This window comes from Octopus bimaculoides, chromosome 5, assembly GCF_001194135.2.
Source record: "Octopus bimaculoides isolate UCB-OBI-ISO-001 chromosome 5, ASM119413v2, whole genome shotgun sequence".
NCBI classification, from domain to species: domain Eukaryota; kingdom Metazoa; phylum Mollusca; class Cephalopoda; order Octopoda; family Octopodidae; genus Octopus; species Octopus bimaculoides.
Window position 1 is genome coordinate 17,610,344 of NC_068985.1, and position 11,655 is coordinate 17,621,998.

Genomic DNA, 11,655 nt, shown 5'->3' on the forward strand with positions numbered 1-11,655 from the left:
AGAGAGAGAGAGAGAGAGAGAGAGAGAGAGAGAGAGAGAGAGAGAGAGAAAGAGAGAGATAGAGATTTCTGTATCAGTAAAAATTTTGTACTGTTGAAATAAGTTTACATATAATTTCATAATAACTCTTTTAACAATGTACTGTATTTATGATTATTGCTTACTCTGAGTATTTACTCTCAGCACGTGCTATATATATATATATATATATACTCCTATGCCTTCTTTTCTTTTGCTAGTTATTCCAGCCATTGTCCCTTGGGCATGATGAGGATTGACTATCAATGCTGTTGCATCCTCTTTTGAGGTTAGTAGTTGATAAATGAATGTTTGATCTGATGAAGGTTTATCTAACATCTGTAACCGTAGAGAGACCGACTTTTGTTTGAAAGTGTTAACATTTAGTCGATGTAGATTCCTTATGTTTTTTCCAGTCTCAAGCAAATTCTGATTTGAGGATTAGAATCTGTGTTAGACCTTTGTAACCAGGTTGCAATGGTTAGAGAGCTGATACTAGAATGCTTGAGACTTTCTTTTATAGAAATGTCTAGTTTTCACCACACCATTTCTATATAGCATTGACATTTTTCTATAGGTTTCTGTCATCATCATCAAGATTCCTGATTCATAGTCTTCTTCATCATCATCATCATCTTTATCATATTTATCAGTTTAACATCCACTTTTACATGCTTGCATGGGTCAGATGGAATTTGCCGAGGCAAATTTTCTGTGGTTGGATGCCTTTTCTATCACCAACCCCCAACTGTTTCCAAGTAAGATAATATTTCCCCATAGTCAGATGTGTTTCACTGAAGACTGGAAATAAACAACACCACTTGTATGATGGTAATGTTTGTTTACAATCATGTAATGTGAATACAAAGGTACACACACACACAATATCTACATACATATAATACGACAGGTTTCTTTCAGTTTCCATCTCTCAAACTCATTTACAGGGCTTTGGTTGGCTCAGAACTATAGTAGAAGACACTTGCCAGAGGTGCCACACAATAGGACTGACCCTGAAACCACAGGTTGAGAACCAAAATTCTTAATCAAACAGCCATACCGGTGCCTTGATTACCTTTAAATTTTTATTATAATCAACATAGTTTGTAAGAGTGGTTGTTCTAATACCAAAATATGCTTGAAACAGCTATTGCAATGTTTCAAAACAGCAAACGTCCTAATACACTCCACTCAGAAATGTTGACTGTTTGAAAAGGTATTATTACAGCAAACAACTTTCATAAAAAAAAAGTTACACAACCATTCTCCTAATTTTCCAGTTAAGCTAAGATCACACAGTTTGTAATTTATCTCATGAGCAACTTTGCTGAACATTTTTGCAATGTATTACATCTACATTTGACTGGCTGAGCATCTGTTTCAGTATTTAGTTGTAATGGTACAGTAGTTGTATGGACCAGCTTCTGCTCAGACAGAAAGAAACCATGCTGTGTCACTCAGCAAGTCATTTTTGTCTCAGAACATATTCAGTTCCCCACTGATAATTTGTTCCACAACTTTGCTATTGTTTGAAGTCAGAGCTATCTCTGAAATATTTAGCATCTGCTCTACTTGGCCCCTGATGGATGATATATTAATGCCTTCTTTCAATGTTTTATACTTATGCTTATCACTTCCAAGGAAGTTTTGGAAAAGTATCTGAAGTGGTTCAGTTAGAGCCACTTTACATCAGCATCATCATTGTTCTAACGTTCACTTTTTCATGCTGGCATGGGTCAGACGGAGTTTATTGATGCAGATTCTCTACAGCTGGATGCCTTCCTTGCCACCAACGCTCACCTCTTTCCAAGGAAGATAACAGTTTCTTGTGGCCAGACAGGTTTCCAGAGAATATTGGAAATGAACACCCTTCATTTACAACAATGACATGATGCAAAGACAAGGAGATATAAGCACACACACACACACACACAGACACAGGCACACACACACACACACAAGGTGCATTCCAGAAGTTTTGAGACTTTTTCAGGAGAGACATTTATTAATTTCAAAGAAGTACAAAACTCTAATCTCCTTCAAAGTGGAATCACCTGACTTGAACGCACTTGTTGTAGTACTTCAGCCACTTTGTGAAGATCCCATGGACGTCCTCCAAAGTGAAGGTGTCTAGGACCCTTGTCAAAGCCTCCTTCATCTTCAAAATGACTGCCCTTGAGGTTCTTCTTCAACTTGAGGAACAACCAAAATTCACAGGGAGCAAGGACTGGGTTGTGGAGAGGGTGAGGGGCAGTGTTGATGCCCATCTCTGTTAAATAGTTGGTTACCAGGATGCTTGTCAGTGAGCATTCTGGTAACAAACTTAGCACAAATTTTATGCATGTTCATATCTTCATGAGTAATTTTGTATACAGTTGCCATACCAATTCCAAACTGTATACTTATTGTTTTTAGACATACAATGGTCTTCATCAAGAAAATTGCATATTTTCTCAACCAGCTCTGATGTCCTGATGTCTCTCTCCCTTCCACAACTCTCAACCATCTTTGAACCTCTTATGCCAGTGTAAAACTTAATTCATAAGCAGTCTGGAACATTTCATAAGTTTCTGCAGTGTGTTTGCTTAGTTTAACACAAAACTTTATTGCATAGCAAACTTCCAAATATCCTGACTGCATTCTGAAAACTAGTCAGCTGTGACAAGCCTGTAACAGGATGAGAGATTCCCGGACTGGATGGGTGCCGCTCGCGTCCTTCACATTAAATATTAATTGAGGAAAAAGTCAAGATTTTTCATTAACTTCAACAGTATAAATATTTATTCTTTGATTCACAATATGAAGCATTTCCTTCCTCTAGGCGAACTGGCAACCTAAGAGCTTATCGGCAGTAGTCTAGTGGAGTGAGTCAATCCTGTCCGTTCATGCATAGCGGGGATGCACCACGAGAGAGCTGCTGGAGACATGTCTGTATTGTTCAGCTGCTAGCGTAAAAAAAACAGAGATACAAGAGAATTTCGCTGCTGCTAGTTTTCTGTGCATGCGCATGATGGAACTTCTGGCAGGCCTTCCAGAAAATTCCAACCCTGCGCATGCGTGCTGGAGATTTCCAAGATGGCGTCACTACAAGCCATATTTTGGTAGGGTGAGTTCAAAGTGCTGTTACAGTTGTCTCCTTCAATCAGGATTAACAAAAGTTGGCAGGTCAGCTTGTTAGATACTCTTTTACTTGTTTCAGTCATTTGACTGTGGCCATGCTGGAGCACCACCTTTAGTCGAGCAAATCGACCCCAGGACTTATTCTTTGTAAGCCTAGTACTTATTCTATCGGTTTCTTTTGCCGAACTGCTAAGTTAAGGCGACGTAAACACACCAGCATCGGTTGTCAAGCGATGTTCGGGGGACAAACAGACACACACATATATACATATATACGACAGGCTTCTTTCAGTTTCCGTCTACCAAATCCACTCACAAGGCTTTGGTTGGCCCGAGGCTATAGTAGAAGACACTTGCCCAAGGTGCCATGCAGTGGGACTGAACCCAGAACCATGTGGTTGGTAAGCAAGCTACTTACAACACAGCCACTCTTAATAATGATATACTAAAATCACAGTAATCTAGGACAGTTGTAACTGTCTCTCTGAAAAAAATCTGAGAACTTCTAGAATGCACTGCATATGCTTGGCAGGAGAGGATTGCAAGTGCAACCATGCTTTTACTTAGCTTAGTGTGTCTTTTCAAGTGCAGCAAACTACCAGGAGCCTCAGTCCCCTTTCATCCCCTCTATGACTCCCAATGTTTGTAGATCCTTTCTCACCACTTCGTCCCACATCTTCCTGGGTCTACCCCTTACACATGTTCCCTCTACAATATATGTTTTGTGTGTATGTATTTATATATGTGCATATGCATGTGTATGAGTCTGTAGCTGTGATTGTCACCTCACCATTTGCTTGAAAAATCGCTGTTGGTTTGTTGATGTCCCTATAACTTAGCAGTTCGGCAAGAGACTGGTAGAATAAGTAGCAACTTTGGAAAAAAAAAAAAAAGCTTAAGCACTGGGGGCAATTCATTTGACCAAAACCCTTTAAGGAAGTGCCCCAGCATGGCCACACTCCAATGGGTGAAAAATATAAAAATATAAATCTATAGCGCTACTTTTCTTTCTCGGTTTCTTTCATCTCTTGTGTGATCATTTTATTGCATTTTCAATGTCTATAAATGATATTTTCATTAAGTTTTCTCACAGCAAACAGCTTGTTCATTTAATTAATTTAAGATCTTTTTATTGTGGGAACCTTTCTGTCCTTGGAGGTTATTTTTGGAAACTCTAAGCTCACTCTCTGGGAAATACATAATGCAAATAGTTTACCCCCATGTTGATATGAATTGCTTTAGTTTCATGTCATTGTCTTTTGAGCCAGTCCACTTTGTAAATTTCTTAATACATTTCCCAAGAGGTTTGTGAAAATTTATGTTGGACAGATTTAATGTCCTTGTAAGGTTCCTTTGGACCATACATTTTAAATTCAGAAATAATTGAACATCATCATCATCATCATCTGTCTACTTTTTTATATTTGCACAGGTCAGATGGAACTTTATGAAGGAGATTTTCTATGGCCAAATCTTCTTCCTGTCACCAATCCTCACCTGTTTACAAACAAGGTAATATTCCAGATGGCTAGACATGTTTCCATAGAAGGCTGGAAATGAACAACACTGCTTGTATGATGGTGATGTTTGTTTACGACCCTCACGTGAAATCAAGACACATATATCTGTACGATGGGCTTCATTCAGTTTCCAACTGCATATTTCCACTCACAAAGGGTTATAGTAGAAGATATTTGTCCAAGGTGTTGTACAGTGGGACTGAATTGAGATCATGTTCTCAGCTCCACTGCACGGCACATTGAGCAAATATTGTCTACTATAGCTTCATTAGTGGATTTGAGAGACAATAAAGTATATATATATATATATATATATACATACATACATACATCATCATTTAACGTCCGCTTTCCATGCTGGCATGGGTTGGACGATTTGACTGGGGACTGGTGGACCAGATGGCTACACCAGACTCCAATCTGATCTAGCAGAGTTTCTACAGCTGGATGCCCTTCCTAACGCCAACCACTCCAACAGTGTAGTGGGTGCTTTTTACGTTCCACCGGCACGAGGGCCAGTCTGGTGGTACTGGCAACGGCCACGCTCAAATGGTGTTTTTTATGTGCCACCTGCACCAGAGTCAGTCCAATGTTTTGTTCACATGCCACCGGCACGAGTGCCAGTAAGGCGAAGCTGGGACTGTCCCATTGAAGCTAACATATAAGCATTCAACTTTTGCCAAACAATCTGCACAAATGATTTGTTTATAGTGATCAAATATTCATGCCACACATTAGCTCACTCCCTCCATCAAATCAATGTTGTCTGAATAGGTGCACTGCGTACTGCATGTCATGTCTCAAAGGGATTGCAGAGCAACACGAGATGAAGTGGTTTGCTCAAGAGCACCGTGCACCACCTAGTCTAGGAATCAAAATCACGATCTAGCGATCATGAGTGCAACACCCTAACCACTAGTCTATGTGCCCTCACATATACATCAGGAGTTGCTTAGTTAAACAGTACAGGGCACTCAGTTGGTACAGTGTTTAATTTTCTGTAGCAACTTGATGGTCACTTTTTTCTGTAACTTAGCGATTCAGCAAAAGATAACCGATAGAGTGAGTTCCAGGCTTGAAAAAAAAACCTTTTTTTTAAAAAATAAGTACCAGGGCTGAGTTGTTTGAATAAAATTCTTCAAAGCAGTGCCTCAGCATTGCCATAATCTAAATGACTGAAACAAGTAAAAGATAATACATATATTACACATATGTATATAATGATGGTTTATCTGTAAATGCTGACTAATGAGAAGTTACCTGCAGTTAAAGTGCATGGCATCAGGAAGGGCATCCAGCCATAGAAACCAAGCCAAAACAGATGACTGGAGCCAGATGTAGTTCTCCAGTCCCAGTCAAACTGTCTAACACATACCAGCATGGAAAATGGACATTAAATGTTAATGATGATGATGATGAAGTGATATTGGTGAGATTACCTCACCTTTTTGTTTTGTTATAACCATTCCTAGTCAAGGATCTTGGAAGGATACACATATCCATGCAGTTCCAATTTCTCATGTGGTATGCCTCAATTCGAATTTCAATCTTTTTCCATGTGTTTAGTGAAACACAGCTTTGGTTAAAGCCCAAATGACAATGCCTCTCTGTCTCTCTTCCTCACACTTAAACCAAAGGCAAGACTCAAACACATAATCGTCTTCACTCCTCCTAACCATTGAACTCAACAAATCCAACCAATGATTAACGGTTGCTGATGCAGGTTATTACTATTTTCCAGATATTATCTGGTCTGCAGAAACCATGCCTGAGTAGGCAGCAAGCTGGCAGAAACATTAGCACACCGGGTGAAATGCTTAGCGGTATTTCGTCTGCCGTTACGTCCTGAGCTCCAATTCCGCCGAGGTTGACTTTGCCTTTCATCGTTGTTTGACCCCCTGTGGGCAATAAAGAAATAAGAAACCATGACTGAGTAGGACTTGGTATTCATCCATCTTCATGTACTTAAGGTTCACATATAGTTTATATTGTAAATAGATCAAAACCATTGTCATGCATGAGACACCCAGCATCTCCTTCTATAAGGTTCAATTGAGCATTCTCAACTCTTTACTGCACACTTTTTCCAACTAGACTGGAAATGCTGTGCACATTGTCTTTACATATCTTCTGAGGTCAGTCACATTAATTAATGCAGTTGATGTTCTTAAGCAACAAGTTGGCATCAGATACAAAAACATGGGCACAAAGAGAATTCCAGAGGTATAATGTTCTAGGGAAGGAGGATTGGTTAAAGTGGTTAGAGTAAGCCTGAGAGAGTGAATACAGTATGAGTGAGTGATATGAAGAGAAGAGTTTATTGAATGTGAGTGGAGGTGGAATGAGATTAACCAGCTCAAAGTTTCAGAGGTCACTGTAGTAGTGACAGACTGAGAAAACAGTCTGTGTGCAAGAAGATGGAGTGGGTTGGTGAGCAATTTCATATCAACCAGTCATGTGGCTTTTGTTTAGATGTCTACAAGAAACAGCTGATGCAGTATTTATTACATTGTGAAACATGATCTTTGAATGTTGTGTCTCACAGAGGTGATGACAAGTGACCAAGACTGTTGGCAATTTGCCAACTTAGTGAAATTGTAGTAGGGGCTAGTGCTGGTGACACATGAAGAGCATCCATGGCAGTGACATGTTAAAGGCACCCAGTACATTCTGAAGAGCATCAAGTCATAGAAACCAAGCCAAAACAGATGGGAGCCTCGTGCAGCTTGCTGGCTTACCAGTTCCAGCTGAACTGTCTAACCCATGCCAGCATGGAAAACAAACACATGATGATGATGAGTGGGTCTCACCTGAGTTTTGTATCACATTAGTAACTGTCGTGAAGGGAAGTATTTTGTGGCCCTGAAGAGGAATGCTTGTCTTTGTAAAATCATTAATGAGGTCTAGCATTTTTAGTGACTTTGTTTGATATTCACATTTAGGAAGGTAGGGTACACTAGTTTTCTCGCTGTGTAGTGATTGTGTCTTTGCGCTTTTGAAGGAGATAACATTGACACAACCCCACTAGAAGTGTGGATTTGGTGTGAGATGTTTAGGTTGCATGAGGATGGCACTTGGGTACCAAAGGTTATGGCAGTGTTAAAGATGGAATCATCTGCATTAGAACAGGCATTGTTGGAAGAGTTGGCAAGTGAATCATTACATGTATAGGAGGACAAAATAAAAGAGAGCATTTCATCATACATGCATGATCTGAGAGGAAGTCTTCAATCTAAGAAACAGATGGCACCCAACTTGGCTAGGAGATTGGCCAGCATGCCAAGCTTTGCTGATATTAAATACTACCTTTACAAGAGTTAGAAGAATTGTCCTTAGAATGGGACATTCTGCAGCCTTTTAGCAAAGATTATTATATATTCTGGTAGAGAAGAGATTGTTTGAGGGTAATGGAGGAGATACTGTGAGAGCCAGTGATCTTGGTGAGGGTTTGAAGCAATTGCAAATTATAAGCTCAGTGAAATGGAGAGGGATACCTTTAGAGTTCTATCCAGTATGGTCAATAGTGTAGAGTTGAAAAGTGGATAACAGATATCAATTTGAGTGTTTCAGCATTGAAAATAAATTAGATTTAAGTGTTTCTATGAGGATCTGGTAGAAGTAATTCTTTCTAAGAATGATGTTAGGAAATTTGGGATTCAGATTTTTAATGTAATCCTTACTATAGACATTTTTCTTTTATATTTTTACTTTACAACCTTTTGATAAAAACAGACCCTTTTTTTAAATTTTGAAAGTTTTGTCTTTAAACTAAAACTTTAACAGATTAGAGTTCTAATGTATATCGTGTGCTTTCAATGAATATAAGAAATATATAATTAGCCTAATTACAGATAAAGGAATCAGAGTTGGTAGTAATACCATTAATTGAGGAGCTAGAGACAGTTTCAAAGAGTTGTGTACCAACTCTACAGCCCTGGATGTGCATATCTGTGTTTATGTTTACACTGATTTTGTTTATACCGTGTTCTTTTATACTCCATGATTTAGTAGTTTATTTGCAGCCTTCCATTAAAATGTTTGAACTGAGGAAAAATAAAACTCGGAAACATGTGACAGTTGGTGACAAGAAGAGAACCCAGCCATAGAAAATCTGCCTCATCAAATAATCTGATCCATAGGGCTGTAGGAAGCAAGACCTGAAAGATATGAACAGTACCCTGGCATTTAACTTGAGAGTACTCTTTAAGCTTGTAATTCATGTAAAGAGAAATAAAATATCAGCAAGTAAAATTTCCCAATGACATGCACCCATGTAAAAAGCACATCTGCTGGAACTGCATAGAAAGCACCCAGTAGACTCTGGAAAGTGGTTGATGTTAGTTTCTACAGCTGGGTGATCTTCCTAAGCCAAAACAGACAACTGGAGCCTGGTGCAGCACTGTGGCTTGCCAGCTCCTGTCAAACCATCCAACCCATGCCAGCATGGAGAACGGATGTTAAGTGATGATGATGAGGAGGATTCATTACAGGCACAGGCATGGCTGTGTGGTTAAGAAGCTTGCTTTCCAACCATGCAATCCCACTGTGCAGCACCTTAGACAAGCCTTGTAAGTGAATTTGGTGGACAGAAACTGAAAGCCAACCTTGCATGCATGATTGTGGAGATCGAGTGATGGTTGCAAATGAGCATCACTAGCATAGAAACTACACCGTTCATTTCCAGTCTTCCATGAAAAACTCATCAAGTTACAAGACATATTACCTTGTTGAGGTGAGAATTATGACAGGAAGGGCATCTACCTATACAATAATACAATTATTGCACATATAATAAGTGTACAATGATATTCACAGATTAAAAGAATAAAACAAAAGCTACTGAATGTTTGAAAAATATGAAATATTTAATTTAATATATTTAACATAACATCTCTGATGCTGCAGGTTTTCTGAAATGATAGAAGGGAAAAATATACAAATATAGATTGAGCAAATCAATAACAATGACATACATAGCAAAAAGATTAAGTCAAGTAGTATTAAATCTTTTTTTAGCTTAACAATATTTAGTTAAACCAAGGCAGTAAACTGGCAGAATGGTTAACACACCAGGCAAAATACTTAGCAGTATTTCATCTTGTCTTTATGTTCTGTGTTCAAATTCCACCAAGGTTGGCTTTATCTTCCATCCTTTAGAGGTCGATAAAATAAGTATCAGGTTGAGTGCTCAGGTTGACGTATTCAGCTTAGTCCCAGCCCCGAACTTGCTGGCCTTGGGCCAAAATTTGAAACCAATATTTAGTTAAACCATCCCATCATTATAAAATGCATACATATGCTTACATTCTCTTGGAATACACATCTAATTGTTTTAAAGGTTCATACATTGTATAGCTGGTCACCTAAATGTATCGTGACAAGACAGATAGAATGAAAAGAATGATGGTATATGTAAATATTTGAAATATTAAAATTTAAAACCTTAAAAATGGCAGGTGACTTGTACTAGGCAAACCATTGTTTCATATATTTCTGAACAAATTTATAGGGCTGGCCATTTGAAAATTTCTTCATATTTCTGTTCTCTTTCAACCATGTTTAGAAGAATATCACACTATTTTGTAGAAAGCATTTTACTGCTCACGGAAGTAACCATTAGCATTTATTATTAGAACTGTAGTGATTGGTATTGAATTTTCCATTTTTTGACCAGCATTTCTCTCATATCCATCCTATCTTCTTAACAGGCATAGAATATTAGCATTGAGTTCTGCAGTGTTCTGGTTGTGTCCACATTGTCCGCCTCAGTTGTAGCCATTACGAGAACCTACATACATACAAGAACAGACTGGACACAAAGAAGAAAACAATACATCTCGCATCTCACCTAAACTTCCATTCTGCACTCATGCAGTAAATCTCTGGTTCTTATACTAAACCATGTCTCTTCAACAAAACAAAGACATGGAGTGTTTAAAATGTTGGATTTGTAAGTCACAGCGAGTTGTCTATGCGCCACATGTTTAGTAGAACAGGGCCAATCAAGGCCAGCAAAACCATAACTATTTTCCACTTTTGTAAATCTTAGATTTTTTTTTTAAATCGAAAATCAAAACTTACCACACCAGATTTTATTTCTTCTTTCCAACAATTCCCATTTCTTTCTTCTCTTGGAATGATGGACTAGAAATAAATGAAAAAGTGAAAAACTAAAATAAGAAAGAAACACTTCCAAGTTGAATTTATAGCAAAAGAAAGCCATGCTTTGAGATTATATGATGGTTCAAAAAGGAGGTAAGAAACAGGGTGTGTCCCACTTTGTATAACGAATGGGACTTTTGGTTGGAAGCTGAAAGTGAGAAGTAGTATTGTTGTTTTCCATTGAAAGTTTGAGTATTTTGCATTTTTAACTGTTATTAGATAGTTGGATCCTCTTTAAATCATCATCATCATCATCATTTAGCATCCATTTTCCTTGCTGGCATGGGTTGGACAGTTTGACAGGAGCTGGCAAACTGGAGAGCTGCACCAGACTCCATTTGTCTGTTTTGGCATGGTTTCTACAGCTGGACGCCCTTCCTAATGCCAACCACTTTACAGAGCATACTGGGTGCTTTTTACGTGGTGCTGACACAGGTGCCTTTTACACAGCATCAGTACCCTCAGGGTCGCCAAGTAGCTTGCAAGACAAGGACGTCTCAGCTGAAAGACGGAGAGAAACTGAGAGAAGTGGCCATGTGCCATGTGAGAGGTTGGAGTATGATAGAGAATAAGTAAGTGGTGAGGGAGAGAGAGAGAGCTGTCTCACTATGATTTTTAAAAATATTGCAGGCATGGCTGTGTGGTTGGAGTTGGTTCACTTAGCCTTCACCACATCACAGCTTGACCACCAGTGTATCTGTGGACACTGTAATGCCTTATATAACATAACATTTATCAAATATCAAAACAACACATTTTGATAATTCCTTGGCTTATATAATTACTGTAATACTGATGATAAACAGTAAAAAAAAAAAAAAAAAAAAAAAAAAAA

At 38.5% G+C, this 11,655-nt stretch overlaps 1 long non-coding RNA gene across 1 annotated transcript; it reads right to left on the minus strand.

The window, feature by feature from the left end:
* Nucleotides 1–9,498: 9,498 nt before the first annotated feature.
* On the minus strand, nt 9,499–10,803 carry LOC106868438 (uncharacterized). The gene is made up of 2 exons (XR_001409282.2): nt 10,740–10,803; nt 9,499–9,568 (listed from the first exon to the last, which is right to left on the minus strand). It is a non-coding gene; the product is annotated as an uncharacterized LOC106868438 (long non-coding RNA).
* Nucleotides 10,804–11,655: the final 852 nt, after the last annotated feature.